The following is a 19,079-nucleotide window of genomic DNA, read 5'->3' on the forward strand; positions in this document are numbered from 1 at the left end:
ATTAGAGCTCAATAATAAGGTCGTCGTGATGGAAATGTGGCTTGTAGCAATTTTTTTATCACATGGGACCAACTCATAACCAGTACCTTGACTATAAGAGTCCACGAGTAGTGTAGTGGAGCATGTCAGACTAGTACTTGGTCATAATAATCCATACAAATGTCATTAAGGCATCCTAAACTAGTACTTGGCCATAAGACTTTAATGATTACCCTATGCAAGAAATCCTTGGCCAAGTATATTTCCCTATATGGGGGTTGTCTGGGCTTGTAAAGGTGATTAGCTCATGGGGGTCCATGCAATAAAGCCTTTGTCAGGCAGATTGATTTGGATATGGATTGCTTAGGCTCGTAAAGGTGAGTAGCTGATAGGGGCCCATGAAGGAAATCCTTGGTTAGGTAGACATTCTTGGATGGGGGTTTCTTGGGTTCTTAAAGGTGAGTAGTTGATAGGGGCCCATGAAGGAAAGCCTTGGTTAGGTAGACTACCCTGGATGGTGGTTTCCTGGGTTCATAAAGGTGATTAGATGGTGAGATCCAATCAAGATATGACTACTTTGGTGGTAGATGATATGCCCATGCTCATTAGGAGGTGAGCGAGTGGGAGGGGCTCTACTGTGGTGGCATATGATATTGGAGGTGTGATGATAATGGAGATGTGATGCTATTCCTGTTGAAAAATGACTACCTTAATGGTACATGCCCATGCTCACAAGGAGGTGAGTTAGAGGGGGGTGGGGATTACAAGGAACTATATAGGAAGACTATGTGGAGTAGTTTATTTTCCACTAAGTGCCTTCCTTGGCAGTGAAACTACTCAGTGAGATGGACTTGAGGACGAAGTTGTACAATGTGGAGCAATATATCTGCCATCGAGTGCTTCCCTTTGTGTGAAACTACCCAGTGAGTTGGACATGAGGATGGAGATGCACGAAAGATTGCGTGGAGCAGTATATCCCCACTCAATGCTTCCCTTGGTAGTGAAACTACTCAGTGAGCTAGACTTGGAGATAGAGTTGGATGAAGACTACGTGGAGCTATAAAACACTGAATATTTTTTTTTTTGTGAAATCACTCAGTGCTTGTGAGCCAAAGGAAGCAAAGAGTAACTATAGAGATAAGTATAGATTATCAGTTTGAAGATTTTCTCTATTGAAGTTGTGGTTTGAATTGAATTAAATTTTTATTTTTAAGCTCATAAATAATTTGTTTATGAATGTGTGGTTTAATTTGCTTTAATTTTTTTTTATGATTAGTACATGTGCTTTTGATGTAGGTGAAATACTGAACTGTCCAACATTAATATATGAGGATGACTACAAAGCAAACAATATCAACTTAATAATATCAGTGTGCACAACAACAACATAATGGAGTTGAAGACCTTTAGGACTAGGCCATTGTGGTGACATTAAAAAATTGCAATATGAACTGATCCCCATGAGGTACACCATGATAAATTTGTTGTGTTATTAAAGAAAGGCAGAGGGATGCCCTGGTTGTGAATATTCTTCATGTGCAAGGAAGCCTTGCCAAGGGATGGATAGTCTGAGGGACTGGTGAAGCAAAGAAGAGGATGATTGAATGTGGAAGGTGTGTGACTCCACGGAAGAGGAATAGATTGCCCGAGGGACTGATGAAGTAGAGGAGGAGATTCCCGAACTTGGAAAGTGTGTGGTTTTCTAAGAATCATGTGCATACTCATGAGGATCAAAGATGCAATGGGTGCGTCGCAGGAAGTAATGAGCTAAATTTGTTCCCTGAAGGAGCCCAAAGCCATAGTGCTTTCTTCATCACTGGTAAATCATACTCTGGAATAGAGTGAACAAGTAGGTTAAGGTGTAATGGAGGCACTTTGGAGCAAATGAAGCCGCTCGGGAAATGGTTGATCATTTGAGGTTATCGTACCCAATTTTGTTTATCATGTAAATGTGTCTAAACAAAGTTGTGTGTATGTAAAGTTTGTTGTTGAATTTTTTGTTCTATGTATAGAACACAAAGGACAATGTTCCTCTAAGGGGGTGGTATATGTGACTACCCTTTTTGATATCCCCTTTGTAAATGTCACTATGTACATTTGTTTATGTGAAATTATGTAAAAATGTAAAATAATGACTAGGCTAGAGGAGTGGACAAAGATTCAGAGACTATAGGGAAGGAGTTGCTTCTGATGAGTGTATACCCAAGCCACTCCATTTATCCCCCTACCTATCCCCTTGACGAATTTATGGCCCTTTTGGTGCAAGCATTGAAGTTGGGTATGAGGCACCTTAGTGAAGGACAGACGCATATTGTCCCTGTTCTCATGGGAAGTGTTGAGGAAGTCAACATGCAAGAGAGGGGGGTGTGAGGAAAGGAGGGGGCAAGCAAAGAACACAAATGAGAGACAGAGAAAGGAGGTGTGTAGGAGAATGCAAGAAGAGTGTATGCGCAGGAGTGGGGGTGCTCATGAACAACATGGTTATAGAAAGCCTAGGTGGCATGATTGGGAATTTGTTCCTTGCATCTTGCTGTGACCTAGTGAGTGTATCAGTGTGGGATTTGGCTGAGAAGACTTAGTGGAGATATTGAATCACGTGGTGCTTTCATTGGGGCTGAAAACCCACCCTTAAAGTGAGATCATTCTCCTGGACTGGGTATAACTTCATTGAGCCTTGGGTGAATCACTGTGATCCTTCAAAAAATGCTAATCGTCACTATGGTGCTTACTACGTGAGACAATTGATAAACCACCTTGACAATGCACTCCCTCTATGGTCTGGTTGACTTGTTTTTGGTGTGAAATTACCTTTAGAAAATAACTCCTAAGACTCTAAATCGAGCTCATGGGTAGTTAGTTGCAAGAAGGATTGTAGTGTAGCTGGCCTATGGTTGGGTGGCCGAGAGTTAAATTCCCTCCCTCAGTTGTCATTCATTCATGTTAATCAAGCAAGTGTTTTACTCATGTGTGTACTTGTGCCATGGATGACTAATGATGTCTAATATGTAATATGAGAGAGAGTGGATTTGCACTCACAATGGAGGAATGCTATATATATTTTCCACTTGTTTTAATGCCATGCAGTTAATAAACATGAGTACTAAAATTAACCTGGAAGGCTTAGTTTTAATATAATTAGATGGGACCCATATTTTGTTTGTGAGTCAATGGTTCATAAAATTGTATGCTACGGGCTTGGGTATATGTTATCTAGTCTGAAGACAAAAGTCTCTATGTATACCCTTTTTTTCATCAACTCATATACATCCTTGTTAGCTTAGAAGAAGGTTCGACTACAGTATTTATTGATTTGATTTTTTTTGAAGGCGTTGTGTTATATTTTTCCACCTATCAATGTTTGTGTTTACATTTGTTTTATATATCATCATCGAACCAGACAGAGGTCGCCGACCAATTGAGTTATGGATAGATGGTTGCATATATATAATTATCCATGTCGGCCTAAACCAGAGTTATTAGCCGACTATGTTGTGGAATATTCGTTACATATGTATATAACCCTGTTGATGTAGGGTAGGGGTTTCTAAAGTGTGTGGGATATATCCATATTGTTGACCTAAACCGAGGCTATGGGGACAATGATTGATTATATGTGGTAACTTTATCAATCGTTGGTCTAGACGCACTACAACATTGTCGACACTAAATTATCGTTGGCCCAGACAAAGGTCTTGACTGGTTGTTGGCACTAAATTCCTGTCGGCCTAGACAAAGGTCTTGACTGGTTGTGTTATGTTGACTCTTGTCATCTTGATCACTGTTGTCCTAATGCACTAAAATACTAACTTGCCATTGGATATATGAAAAGTAGATTTAAGTGAAGTTACTTGGGACTTGTGAAGGGGAGTGAGTTGGTTGATGCCATGGTAGTTAGTATCGCTACGTGGAAGCTCCATGAGATCCACACTACACCTCATGGAAAGAGAGGATTCAAATATTTTACCAATCTATGGGTTAGAGAGATATTTCATTATGGCAAAAGTTGTGCGCCCCAATTTTTTCTTCGAAACCATATATAAAGAGAAGTAGTGCAAGTAGTCTGAGGTTGGGTCTAGTGGAACCAGTGGCCCTAAGTCTACATGGACTCCATGTGGTAGTGTGACACTAATGTGGTGCCATGTGATTGGTTGAAATTTGAATGAGTATATCTTTCAATTTGGGAGTCGGATTGAGATAAAGTTTACATCGCTGGAAAGCTCTCAACGAGCTGAATATGTTGCTGATATAAAAAAGTAATTCCACAAACTTTGGAGAAGGAGGATTTTGCAACCCCATCTTCATAATGAGACCATGAAGGTCAAGTTAAATAAAAGTAACACTTCCCATCAACATGAGATGGTTCGAGGCAGTGGGAGGGAGAATTACACATGCCCACTCAATCTTTGCATAAATTTAAATAAGTGAAAGTAATCCTTAAAAATTTAAATAAAAAATAAAATTCTATAATAACATAAAAAAAGGCATTTTTTTTACTTGTAATATATATCCTGGCAAAATCACTGGTCATGACTTCCCCTCATTACAATGATGGTACACAAAGTAATCCAGACTCTATAGAAGCAAGAGCTTCGTCATTAGTTTCATAATGATCATGATAGTCAACAAATGGTCCATGAAGAGCATCAATTCACAAAGTAGAATTTATACACGAGTGGAGAGGATAATGATTTTCCACACCCACTCATATTAAACCCACTTTGACAAAAAAATAATATACATTCTTAAAATAATTTAGACAATTCTAAAATCCAAAAATTTAATTCAAATGGTTATCACTAATTTTATTGGATATTTAACTAATTTTATATTTATAAATATTTAATTCATATCCCTTTCAATATAATACATTTAAATATTATTATTATATCTATTAAAAATACTATTCATAAATATGTGATAACACACAATTTACCAGAAATCTTAAACTACATCAATTGTGGAAAATTCACTTTTCAATGAAAAACACAGTGTAAATCTCCGTACGAACTTTACATACACATACATTATTATTATTATTTATTATTTTATTTTATTTATTTATTTATTATTATTATTATTATTATTTTTATATATTTTATTATATATATATATATATATATATATATATTTTTTTTTTTTTCAAAGGAAAAAAACGTTGGCTTCTATTTATATTAAAGACCAGTATACACAAGAGAGTGAAAGTGAAATATCAAAGATTAAGTGTTATGTTGAGAGCGGACTAGTGGCTCTACAATCTAAACTAGGGTTTGAGTTAGGGTTTGGCCGCTAGTAACCATGGCGGGTCGTGAAGGAGGGAGTTCTGCTCCCTCCTACATTCAAGTATCCGCGAACAGAAGCAAGGGAGCTAGTCTGCATCGCTTCAAAAAACCAACGAAGGTGTATACTGAGGATATTAACACAGGAAATATCAAACCCCACGAACAGGAAGAAAATCATGAGGAATATAGCAGGGAGAAGAGGAAAGAGGGCAGCAGTCAGAAATCTACACCTATGAGTGCGACAAGGGTCTGTAAACCCAAGTCGACCATTATTCCTTAGGTCGTTTTAAGTGACCCAGCACTACAGGTGCATAGAGATCACATGGCGGAACACACGGTTATATGCAAATTTATGGGGATTTGGCCGACGAAGAAGGCCTTGCGTGCATGGATAAGGAACCACTGGAAACCAAAGGGGGAAATAAACCTTCACCTTGGGTCCAAGGGCTTCTTTACGGTGGTGTTCACGAGCTTAGAAGATAAAGACAGAGTGTTCGAGGGAGGACCCTATTTTTATGCTGCTGCAAGCCTTTACATGCGACCATGGGTGATGAATTTTGTCCCAAAACAAGAAACGTTCACTTCGGTACCGATATGGATAAAAATTTACTCCCTTCCTTTAGATTATTGGTTTCTGGAGTCTCTAAAGGCTATTGGCAACAGACTAGGGCATTTTATAAAGATATCATATGCGACTCTAAGAGGTAAATACACTTCCTTCGCCCAGATTTGTGTGGAAATGGACTTATCTAGGGCACTTCTGGATGAGATCATTTTAGAAGTGTATGACGAAGAATGGGTGCAAGCGATGGACTATGAACATGTCCCATTTAGGTTTTGTAAGTGCCATGAACACGGGCACCTATACAGCGACTGCCCATCAAACAAATTGGAGAGCAACACAAAAACCACCACAGGAAAAGATCTCGAGGGTTTCACTAAGGTGGTGGGTAAAGGGAAAGGAGGAAAGCGGTACCAAAAGAAAATCAATGAGGACGGGAAACCGAGCCACAACAGTTTCAATATCTTAGAAGAAGAAGTTGGAAACAATAGGGAAAACCACGAATCAAAGATTAATACCACCGAGAAGGATAGGGATGCTAGCATGGAGGATATACCAGAGAACAACCAGCAAAAATATGATCTACCGAGCATTGTGGAGCTCAGTAGGGACCATGAGATGACCCCAAGTGAGGTGGGAATGGAGGACCATGAACTGCAGGAGATTCTAGAGAGGGAGAACTTAGATCTAGAAAAGTTTCTAGAGCAGGGTATTGCCAAAGGGGTTGACTCCCTGCCAAAGAGGAGTTTGACAGGGTTCAACAACTCTTCCTCTGGAGATCCCAATCGAAGGGTTCTAGAGTCAAAAGAAACCATGACAGCCACGAGAATAGAGGGATGAAAACAATGGAGGAAACGCCGGGGCACTCTTCCAAGAACCCGGGTAGGAAAAGAGGAAGAAAAAGAAAGAATGAGTTGCTGAATGAATGTGGAAAACTCATGATTAACTCAGGTAAGATGAGAGATCTCACTAGCTACTCCTTTACAAACCTTTCTTAATGAAGCTTACAACCTAGAGCATTAGGGGCCTAGGAAGTAAAAGGAAACAAAGAAATCTTAGCAGTAGAATAAAGGAAGAAAAACCATATATGGTTTTTATTCAGGAAACAAAGTGTTCGATGGACAAGATCAAAGAAATACATAGCAAATGGTTAAGCAAGTATGAGTATCTAGAGGTTAAGGCAGATAACTCGGCGGGGGGGATTCTTAAGCTTTGGGATCCCCAGAAACTTGGAATCCTGGATGCGGAAGTGTCCAAGAACTATCTATCGCTAGTGATTCAACCTTTGGGTGATAGGGAGATTTACATGATTACAAATGTCTATGGTCCTCAAAAACTAGAAGACAAACTCAAGCTTCTCACCTCCCTTGAGGAGTCGAGAGAGAGATATCTTGATATGCCCTGGATTTTGGCAGGGGATTTCAATATGATCAAATCTCTTACAGATAAAAAAGGTGGCACCAGAACACTAGGTAGAGACTCCATTTCCTTCCAGAACTTCATAAATAACATGGGACTAGTGGATGCTAAAACAATAAATGACACTTTCACTTGGAAAAATAAGAGAGGAGGGGCTTCTCAAGTTGCCTCTAAACTAGATAGATTCATAATCTCAGAGGACCTCCTTCTCACAGGACTTGACATGTCAGCTTTAATCCTTCCCTTTGGAGGCTCGGACCATTGGCCTGTCTAGCTTGAAGCCACTTTTATGGGTACACCGAGGAACAAACCTTTTAGGTTTGAAAATGTTTGGCTCTCTCACCTTGAATTCACCAGCAATATTGACAAATGGTGGATGGAAGATTTGCTCATTCAAGGCACTAAAATGTTCATGCTGGAACAAAGACTTAAACACATCAAATCCAAACTCAAAGATTGGAACAAAAAAGAGTTTGGTAATATTTTTAAAGCCAAAAGAGAAGTTGAACATAAACTCTAGGGGATTAATCAGATCATAATCACAGATGGTTTTATCGAGGAAAGGAAAACTCACGCTTATTCTCTTAAGAAGGAATGGGAAGATAGGTGCATGCAAGAGGAGATTTTCTGGAGACATAAATTGAGGGTGTAGTGGATTAGAGAAGGGGAAAGAAACACAAAGTTTTTTCATAAATCAACTTTGGATCACAGGTCACATAACATAATTTCAAAACTCAGATATTTTCAAGGGAAAGAGCTCGTCTCCCACAAAGAAATGGAATCTGTCCTAGTACAACAATTCCTTAGCATTGCAAAGGAGCCTCTCTTAGATAGGTAACAATTCATTAACAATTTCACAAAGTACATTCCCAAGCTTGTAACAAGGGAAGATAATCACAACCTTAACAGGCCAGTGTTTGAAGATGAGGTCAATGAAGTTATCAATGAGATGAAAAATGGGAAAGCTCCTGGCCCGGATGGGTTCAATGTGGACTTCTTCAAAGCATGCTGGAAAATAGTCAAACAAGACATCCTTGATGTAGTGGAAGACTCAAGAAGATCCAAAACGGTTTTGAAGGCTCTTAATGCCTCTTTCATAGCTTTGATTCCAAAGCAGGAAAAAGCTATGACACCGGACAGATTCAGACCCATAGCTTTATGTAATGTGGTGTACAAAATTATTTCCAAAGTGATCACTAACAGACTCAAGCCCCTTCTTCCAGCTCTTATCTCAGAGGAGCAAACTGGTTATGTGGAAGGAAGACAGATTCTCAATAACATCATACAAGCTCACGAGGTGGTACACTCTCTTAAGAGCAATAAGCAAGCTGGTATGATCATACAACTTGACCTAGCAAAAGCTTATGATAAGCTAAGCTGGTCTTACATCAGGGCAGTGCTAAAAGCTTATGGTTTCGACCACAACTGGATTAGATGGGTTATGGCCCTTGTATCCATGACTAGTTTTTCAATCCTGCTTAATGGTTCACCCTCAAGAACCTTTATGCCTTCTAGGGGTCTCAAACAATGAGATCCGCTCTCCCCCTTCCTCTTTGTGCTCGTGATGGAAGGGCTAGGCAGAGTGATAAAAATGGAAAATGATGAAGGAAGAATCCAGGGACTGAAACTTACCATAGATGGAGCTGCTTCAACTCACCAACAATTTGTGGATGACACTATACTACAGGGTATTCCCATGGTCAAGGAAGCCAAAGCTTTTAAACAAATCTTGAACGACTTTGCTATGGCTGCTAGTATAGAGGTAAACTTTGACAAATCAAAATTTTTCTTTTTAACACTGACATTGCTATCCAGAGGAACCTCACCAGAATTCTAGGGTTTCAAAGGGATCAGTGACCTTCTAAGTACCTTGGAATGCCTCTTATGGAAAAACCTCTAAGCAGGGGAGTGTGGGCGCCGGTAATTAACAAACTTCAGGACAAGATCAGGAAATGGACATGAAGATCTTTGAATTTGGCAAGGTGCCTTGTGCTTACAAAGGTTGTCCTGTAGGCCATACCCATTTTCATGCTGTCAACTCTTCCTGCTCTTAAAGGAGTTATGCAACAAATCAAGAACATCCAAGAGATTTTCTTTGGGGCAAAGGGGAAGAGAAAAATAAGTGGGCTTTGGTAGCTTGGGACAAGCTTTGCAAACCTAAGGCCCATGGTGGTTTGGGGTTTCATGACCCTGAAACCCTAAGCAAAGTTTCAAGTGCAAAACTTTGGTGGAGGTGGTTTAAGGAATCGACAACCCCTTGGGCCAAGCTTTGGAAACAGAAATATGCAAATAATTGGCAGGAGAGGGATCATATCCGAATGTCTGGGCTTATCAAGGGCTCCCACATTTGGAATATTGCTTGGGAAAATAGAGCCATTGTCCAACAACACAACTTCTGGTAGATCCAAGCTGGGAACCTAGCAAGATTCTGGGAGGACAATTGGCACTAGGAACCAAAATTATTTAGGGAAGAACTAACCGCTCTCAAGAATGACACTGAAAACAAAGGTTTATGTATGGTAAGTGACTTCTGGGATTAGGTAAGGAACAATGGTAAATGGAGAATATGGAAGGATCTGGGATATAGTGAAGAGAGCCCTTTGAAAGCTCAGGTAGGCTCTCTTGCTCTAGACCTGAAACAGAGGAAGATTTTGGTATCATCCTCGTCTGACCAAATGAGATGGGGAAGAAAAACAGAAGGTAACTTTAACCTCAAAGAAGCTAAATGAATAGTCCTAGGGTTTGATTATCAAAACCCTAATATAGTATGGAAGGACCTTTGGCGGCACCTGCATTGGATGAAAATAAAGATGTTTATGTGGTTAGTTCAACAAAAGAAAATTATAACTTGGGAAAATCTTCTGAAACGGGGTTTTGTTGGCCCATCCAAATGCCATCTATGTGGCTCACAAGAGGAGACGATGGAACACTTCCTAAACCTCTACCCATTCACCTCTACCTTGTGGGATTGGGTGGCCTCAGTCTTCAGGAAAAATGATAGGGACAAACTCAGTATTACCAACACTTTGAAGAACTGGAGAAAAGACTTCTCAGGCAATGAAATCATCAACAAATCTTGGAATCTGGTTCCAGGCTTTATAATCTGGGATGTCTGGAAAGAACACAATGGTAGGATTTTCAAGAATAAAACTGGCTCAACCCAGAACATTATTGCACTAATATTAAGACAACTTAAAAACACTGTTGGAGCCCTTTTAGGGAGACCTCTTGAGGACCCTACTCTGCCCCAAGATGCTCGTATACTGCTGCAGTTGGGTCTCCATTCACTAGTTCCCTAGAGCATAAACGAGGGTGTGAGCCAGATAACTGCTGGTAAAGACTTCTGGCAACCTCCTCCTCATGGTTTCTTGAAAATCAATATAGATGGAGCCTCTAAAGGTAACCCAGGGATGGCTGGTTTTGGTGGGGTCATCAGAGATGAGTAGGGGTGCATAAAGGATGTCTTCCATAGTCATTTGGGGAATGCCACTAATAACGTGGAGGAGCTCATGGCCTTAGAGAAATTCTTGGAAATACTGATCGATTCAAATTTACATAATTCCATCATTGAAGCAAACTCGGAATTTGTTATTAATGTGGCCAAGAAGATATGTAATGGAAAAGCACCTGGAAATGTTTCAAAACATTGGCAACTTTTGTAGGTCTTTCAGCGCATTCATTCCCACCTGCGAACCCTAAGAACAGTCAGTTTTGTTCATGTGCGAAGAAAAGCCAATATGCTAGCTGATCGTATGGCGAATGAAGGAGTGATTTGCAAGGAAATTTATAGTAGGTATGCTTGGGACTCGACACCCTCAGGGAAATTGCATGATGATTGTCAAAGATAGGCAGCCAAAGACATGGAGCACTTCCAAACCATGAGGAATGAACAAGAAGGAAGACTAGTGGAAGCAAGAGAAAGCAGAAGTGAAAGTCATTCTTAACTGTTGATCCCACTAAAATGCTTAAAACAGAGCTATCTACAGGGGAGGGGCACTTGGTAAACAACAGGCTTGTTAGAAGGTCGTCGACCACAGATTGTGATGGCCTTCGTCATCGAATGGCTATCGGGTGGGAAAGTGATCGAAGGTTAAGTATTCGAGCGGACCCAGAGATTTATAGATTAGTGGTTCATAATCTTCATCAGGTCCGTAAAGAGGGTAAATATCATGCTAGTTTCTGATTCGATATCGCAAAGGACCGTCAGATCAACAGGGGCCTAATCGTATGGATTTCGGGTTCTAAAAGTGATCGAAGGTTAAGTCTTAGACCAGACCCGAACACTTATAAATCAATGGCTCATAATCCTTATCGGATCTATGAATCAGGTAAAAGGGGCGCATGTTTCCGAGGCAATATCGTTAGTGACCGTCAGATCTTATGAGATCTGGATATCAAGGACATTGGGTTTCAACATGGGAGGAGGTTAAGTCCAAGAGCGGACCCGAAGTTTTATACATTAATAATTTATTTACCCTGTCGGTTCCATAAAGCTGGTAAAGGTTGCACAATATCCGAAGTGATTTCTTTAATGACCATTGAATCACTGGGGGTCTTATCGAATGGCCATCGGGTTGGATAATGGGCGGTGGTTTAAGTGTAAGATTTAAGTGTAAAGTTTTGGGTTTGTTTCGGGTTTTGTCGATGGTTAATATTCATCGAGTTAGCCCTTGTTGGTCTTTAAACTTGTAAAGACATTTAACATATGTAATCTTTCTTGTGGTTAATAGAAGGCTCCACTCTTACTTGACCAAAAAAAAAGATCAGTACATACAAGCTGATTAAATATCTCCATGCTTCATAGCAATATTATAAAAATTGCAGAGTGCCAAGAGGTAATAATGAAAGTTATCCATATACTTATACTAGTAGTGAATATTCAGGTAAAATAAGACTGTGAATCTGACTGTCTCTTCATAAATGTTACTCAAAATAGGAAAATCAGAGTTCCAGGAAGTATCAATATGGAAGGCCGATCTCGCTAACTTCTCCAATGTGCTGATCTACTATGAGTTTGAAATGCATGATCCCATATTGCCCTAGAAGACCTGCCGTAGACAACTTGTCCACTTCCACATTGAACTCTCTGAATACATGTGCCATAGAATAGGAAGTGAGGTAGGCCAGTACCTATTGTATCTTGTTTATCCATCTAGCAAGTAGAGGTGGATCAAATGTATGGTGACCCAAAATACCTCCAATAAGGGATTGTGAGTCTCCATAAATATTGATGTTGTTCAACTTCTTTTCTTTGGCAAACCAGAGCAGCCCCCAAAGAGCCATGGTTTCTGCTCTAGTGTTGGTGTCAGGACCTCCATTCCAGTGTAGGTTGTAACAGATATTGTTTCCAGGTTTGAGAACCACTCCACAACCACACGTTCCTCTTTGTGAAGCTCCGACGAACCAGGTTGCTGGAAGATTAATTGTAGGAGAAGATCTAATCTTCACCAAGTTTCGATTTGTATATGTAGGTGAAGGAAAGTCACCCACCCATGTGATCAATTTGTAGCAGATTCTATTTGTGTCAATTGGAATGCCTTCAAATATGTTTTTATTCCTAGCATTCCAGATCTCCCAAATTGTATATAAAGGTGTTGCAGAATCCCCATAAGTACATGCAGTCCATTGAGAAATTAAATCTTCCAGATTTGTAACTGAGAAGTGTGGAATGTTCAATAAACATGCAATCTTCTCCCAAATTCGAGCAGTGGAAGAACAATGAAAGAAAATGTGATATGCAGATTCTAATGAATTTCTACAAAAAATGCATATATCGGGACCCTGAAAGCCCCGCTTGATTAAATTATCCCATGTAAATATTCTATTTTTCCACACGAGCCAAATGAACATAGTGATTTTAAGAAATATCTTCAGTTTCCATACCTTGTAAAACCAAGAAACCTGCTTGAGATTGTGATGCTAAGAGATTAAATATCGATATGATTCTACTACCATGGGCACCTGATTGTGCATCTTCCTGCTCCAAGTGATATGATATCGCCTAGCTGAGAAGGGTATTATATTCTCTCCAATTGTTGTCAAAACGTTTGGAGAAGCCCAATTTCGATGCTAACTTCCAAATAGGACATATGTATTGGAATCTGCTGATCACTTGGCTCAGGAAAAAGATACCTTGTCTATTAACGTTTTCCAAAGTGCATTCCTGTAATTTATGCATCCCGTTCAATCCTTTGATATTGTGAGAACCTATCAGAATTACCTCCCCCATATCCAAAATCCCATACCATCCTCATTATCCACCATGGAAGTATCTTCATATGGATCCTCCAGATTATGGATCCATAATTCCTATGTGTGGAATTATTTATGAAAATATCTTCCATTGAATTGTTTTTCAGGTATTTTGAATGAATAATATCTTGCCAAATTCCCCTACCAATAACAGATCTCTAGAATGATTTTATGAGCAGAGAATTTCCAAAGGAATAATGCTCTAAGAGTCCCCATCCACCAAATTCCTGAGAAATGGCTAAATCTGACCATTTTCATAGATTCATCTTAGTGGAAGTCTCCGAGCCACACTAGAGAACAATGGTCATAATAGAAGTGAATATTTTGACTATAGTTATAGGAATCCTGAAGAGATGAGCCCATAAGACATAAATTTGCTGAAGTGCCACCTAAACCAGTATGAATCTGCCTCCCAAGGAGAGGAATCTATGTGTCCAGTTTGATAACTTCTATTTATATTTATCTATCAACCAAATTCAATTAGCTTTTCTGTAATTGCAAGGTTTGATTTTGTATCCCAGGTAGGATATCCCGTCCTGAAATGGAGCTTTTGTTACCCCAAAGATTTCTGCAATGTAATCGATATCTGACATATCCCCAATAGAGTAGTATAAAATAGATTTTCTACCATTAGTTTGGAGTCCATATGCTACTCCATATCTGGAAAATATATAGTGAAATGCATCCCATTGTGCTCTAGATATAATGCCAAATGTTAATATGTCATCTACAAAGAACATGTGAATGATCTTGACTAAGCATGTAATATGAATTCCATGAAAAATACTGCAAGAATGAGTTTCTTTTATTTCGAGACTGATACCATCCATAACTAGAAGAAAAATTATTGGGGATAGGGAACATCCCTGTCGAAGGCCATGTCCTGCTTTGAATAAGTGTGTTGGGAGTCCATTGATGATCACTGTAAAACATGCAGAGGAAATGCAAGCCATATCCATTCTACGTTATGCTTTCTGAGTCCTACCTTGTATAATATAAGCCTTATGTATGACCAATCAACATTATCAAAAGCTCTATGTAAATCAATTTTAATAACGACAACTTCCTTCTTCTTTGTGTGAATAGAATGAATGGACCCCTATGCCACTGTTATCGCATCATGAATCTGGCGATTGTTAAGGAAACCAAACTGTTCTATGGGGATGTGAGTGGATAAGACCATTCTTATACGCCTGGAAATAACCTTTGAGATGACTTTGTAGAGAATGTTGTAGAAAGAAAGAGGCCTGAATTCCCAGAATATTTTAGGGGACGAGTTCTTCAGAATGAGTGCTAGAAATGTTGAATTTATAGCTCTCGAAATCCTTCCTCCAAGTCTAGCGTCTTCGATAATCTCCAGAAGGCAGCTGCCCAATAGATAAAAAAAGTGTATAAAGAATTCCACAGTCCATCCATGTGGACCTGGACTTTTGTCCTTGGCGAAGGTTCCCAATGTTTGTTCAATCTGCTCCAGAGTAACCACATTGTATAGTTCCTCATTTGAGGAATTATGAAACATAATGGAGTACTTATTCAATGCCCATATTTTATTAACGAATTCAACATCTTCCCTGGCATGATAAAAGTGTTCGAAGAACTTTACTGCTTCTATCTTGACATCCCTTGTAGTATCTTGATGTGTCCATCATGAATTTCAATCTGCCAGATCATATTGCAATTTTTTTGAGTGGGAGGCATATTTGTGAAAGAAATTGGTATTTCAGTCACCTTTCCGAAACCAAGTAGCTATGCTTTTAAGTGGCCAAATGATGTCATGTATGTGCAATGTCTATTTTTTCCTTTCTTCCAGTACTCACATATGGTCCAGATCTTGTTGTGTTGGGATTTTTTTGTTCCACGTGCATATTTGTTTAAACAACCAATTTTATTATTATTATTAAATAATAAAAACTCCATATTTAAAGGTGCCATATTTAGTGCGTGGAGAAGAACTCGTTTCACATAGATATTGCCATTCTTTCTAGTTATACAAACTGGGGAATAATTCATTAGTTAAAGAATTTATGCTCATTTCAATAGTTTAACTAATCATTATGAAAACATACATTCGCTGAACACATAGCCATCTACCTATTATAGCACTTTCATGTGTTATAGGAGATGACTGACTCTATTAATTTCTTGTACATGGTTAAGAACACTACATTTAGACGCGTGAGATTTTGGCTGGTCATTTATTATGTTAAAAATCTAGAAGCCAAAAGGTCTCTAATTTGATTCAACATTCCAAAAAACACTCAACATCATACATAATGCGAGGGTTTAACTCATTAAAAATACTTAATATGTATAAAAAAATCACCACAAATAATTGAAAATGTGTACTATTATCTAATTATATAAGCTTTTAGTTACGTTCAGTTTTGCTTAAATTCTTTAAAATGAAAAATGATATTAAATATTTTTATTATATTAATTTTTTTATAAATAATAATTGTTTTAGGTATGAAAATTAAATCCATACGCTGGAATATTAAGTTTATTAAAACTATTCTATCCCCTTAGAAATAAGTTCTTCTTTTCTGGTAAGCTTATAGCTCTTATAAAGTGCTTGAAGATAAACCTCTATTTCTTGAAATATGTTACGAATATTTTAAAATAATAATTGTATGTTTTCAAGTGGTGTAGCTTGGTGGTAGGAAGGGATTGCTTTCAACTTTTTCATTTGGGTTCTAGTCTCATAGAGATTGACATGCTCACTTCTTGGGAGTAATTTCTACATAAAAGATAACCAACTCACCTAGACATAATTTCTATATAAAAGATAACCAACTCACCTAGACATAATTTCTATATAAAAGATAACCAACTCACCTAGACATAAGTGAGTGAGTTTTCCATATATAAGTAATATCAATATTCGATGCAATGAACCACATGAAAATTTATTTATTTATATAATCCATATTTATTATAAAAATCCACATAACATGAATGGATGGATGTTATGTTACCTGTCCTCTACACACTACCAAAAACCATAATGGATTGCCTTCTTTTTGAATTTCTTGCCATCTCTTCAACAACATTTGGCTATCGACGATGGTCACATATTGTAATGTTTTTATCTTCAATACAAGGTCCATCTCTTTCCCTTTCAACATTCGACAACCACTTAGATAAAACCGTCGCAATGAGGGAAGGAAATGGAAATATTCAAGAACCCTTTTCAAAGTGTGGCACCCATCCAAGTGTAGAGATTTAAAGCAGTAAAGGCTTTGGAAGTCACACCATAATTCTTCGAGGTTGTAGCAGTCAGCTAAATCCACAATGCTCTACATCAACAGTAACCATGGTATAATGTGGTAACCAATGACAACACGATTCAAAGCACCATATTTAACAAGAATTGCAAGCAATGGCAGTCCCTGCCGATTTGACAGGAGATCCAGAAATTTTCACAAAAAATCTGAGTTTTACAGGATTTGTACAAATTGCATATTAACGAGTAGGTGTTACTTATTAGATAAAACCAAGTGGATAGTTCAACTTACAGTCATAATCTGAGTTTTACCGGATTTGTACAAATTGCATGTTAACGAGTAGGTGTTACTTATTAGATAAAACCAAGTGGATAGTTCAACTTACAGTGAATGAATTTGGAGATCAAATCATTACACAACCAACGAATCGATACATTAGTCTTCTTCACAGGAAATCCAAAATCCAAGATTTGTATTTGTTTTTGAGAGAGGAACTTCGTCTAACACACCCTTACTTTAAAATTGTAGTAACCAAATCGTTGTTAAAAAAAATCCAAACCTGTGTTAATGAGACTCCGCCGTTAGTTAATATCTCTTAAAGTCAATCTGACAGAGTATATTTATGGTCTTACATTTTAGATTGCTTAAATCATTTCTCCTAAAACGCCTGGAATTTGACGTGTTCTTGGACGTTTCCCGAAAAGTATTTGACAGTTAAGTAAATAAAGGTATTTGATAGGTGAATACAAATTTATACGTCGACATTTATTTGCATTAAAAATATGAAATTCACTATGAGCATAATAGTAAATTCATAGATACTGATGATCGAAATTTTCATAAGCAGCATGGGAGGTCCACCAAACCCATGGCAACCAACTTTCAAAATCAAAATAAAAAGTTATATTCTACTACAAAGGCAGGCCAAACGAGACAATTCAAAAATATCTTGGGTCTTCCTGGAGGAAAAAAAATAGATAAAAATAGATAAAGAAACTGATAAATTCCAAGTTCGAGACATGAGCCTTCAAGGAAAAATAGAACATAGCTCGATATTCTTTTCACCAGGAGAAGTAATTGACAATGCTTGAGACTTTGCTTTATCAGTTAGTTGGATTCCCATTTTCCTTATGCCTATACTCTGGTCAAAATTTGAGGACTCTTCACCAGAGGCGTTGCATTTTTGCTCAATTTCAGGTTGTCACACCCTAGCAAAACCGAAGAAGTTGCGCTGAGAATTCTCAGTTACCAACTTTACATCTTGCAGATGGATTCCTCTGTTGACATTATCTAGTCAATGGCAAGAGAACATCAAAGCTAAAAGAGGAGTTTGGATATTTTAGTGAATGAGTTTTTCATATTTGCATTATGCCATATATACATCATTTATTACTACAGGATATAAAGACATGGAACAATTTAACATGCTTACTCATCAAAGGTGGCAACATATGCAGCTTAGGCAACATCTATTGTATAAGAACCATAAATAGAGGAGAAAGCACTAGCGACATGGGCAAAGGCAGTATCTACCATAGGCATAGGCAATAGCACAGGCAGTTTTAATAATCATTTGAAGTTACCATTGATGGTCCAACAATATAGATATGAATGATTTTTACACGTTTGACCATCTGTTACTAGCTTTTTACACTTTTGACCATCTGTTACATTGGACCATCAAAAAATAACATGCTGGAATCCTAATCAGAATAGCAAAAAACTGGCCCATCATTTGTACACAGAAAAGGAACCGCTGAAATGCAGAAAGCAAGGAACCGCTGAAATGCAAAGAGCAAGTTTTTGAAACGCACCTGGACCTGGACCTACGACGTTAGTGAACCTCAGGAATAACGTTCTTTGTTTCTCAGGAATAGCACTCTTTGTTTTTGTCCCCTGTACCATTTAATCTACTTTACAATGCTATTAAAAAATTCCAATCTACTCATCTATCTAATCTCGACTATCGCAAAGGTTGTTAATGTTGTGAACTTCCCAAAAATATTGGTGTCGACAAAAACATTTAAATAATGATAAATGGCAGGGAAAATATCTCTTAAAAATTATGGCTTGAAAAGTAAATGCCTCCCAATAATAAATTCTATATGTTTAGAAAATATTTTAAACAAAGTTGCTCTTTAATATCATAGATGCAGTTTCTAAAAATAGGTAATCTAATGCTTGTGATAAATGTCTCCCAATAATAAACTCTATATGTTTAGAAAATCTTCTAAACAAAGCTACTCTTTAATATCATAAATATCCCTCTTCGCTGCAGCACCATCCGCAACGTCTTCGCGCAACACCATCCAGTGATTCAGTGATGGCACCAACACCTTTTTACCGGCGTCATAGCAACACTCT

The sequence above is a fragment of the Pinus tabuliformis genome, chromosome 5_2 (genome assembly GCF_031772625.1).
Source record: "Pinus tabuliformis cultivar Carrire ecotype Pingquan chromosome 5_2, CPIR1, whole genome shotgun sequence".
Taxonomy (NCBI): domain Eukaryota; kingdom Viridiplantae; phylum Streptophyta; class Pinopsida; order Pinales; family Pinaceae; genus Pinus; species Pinus tabuliformis.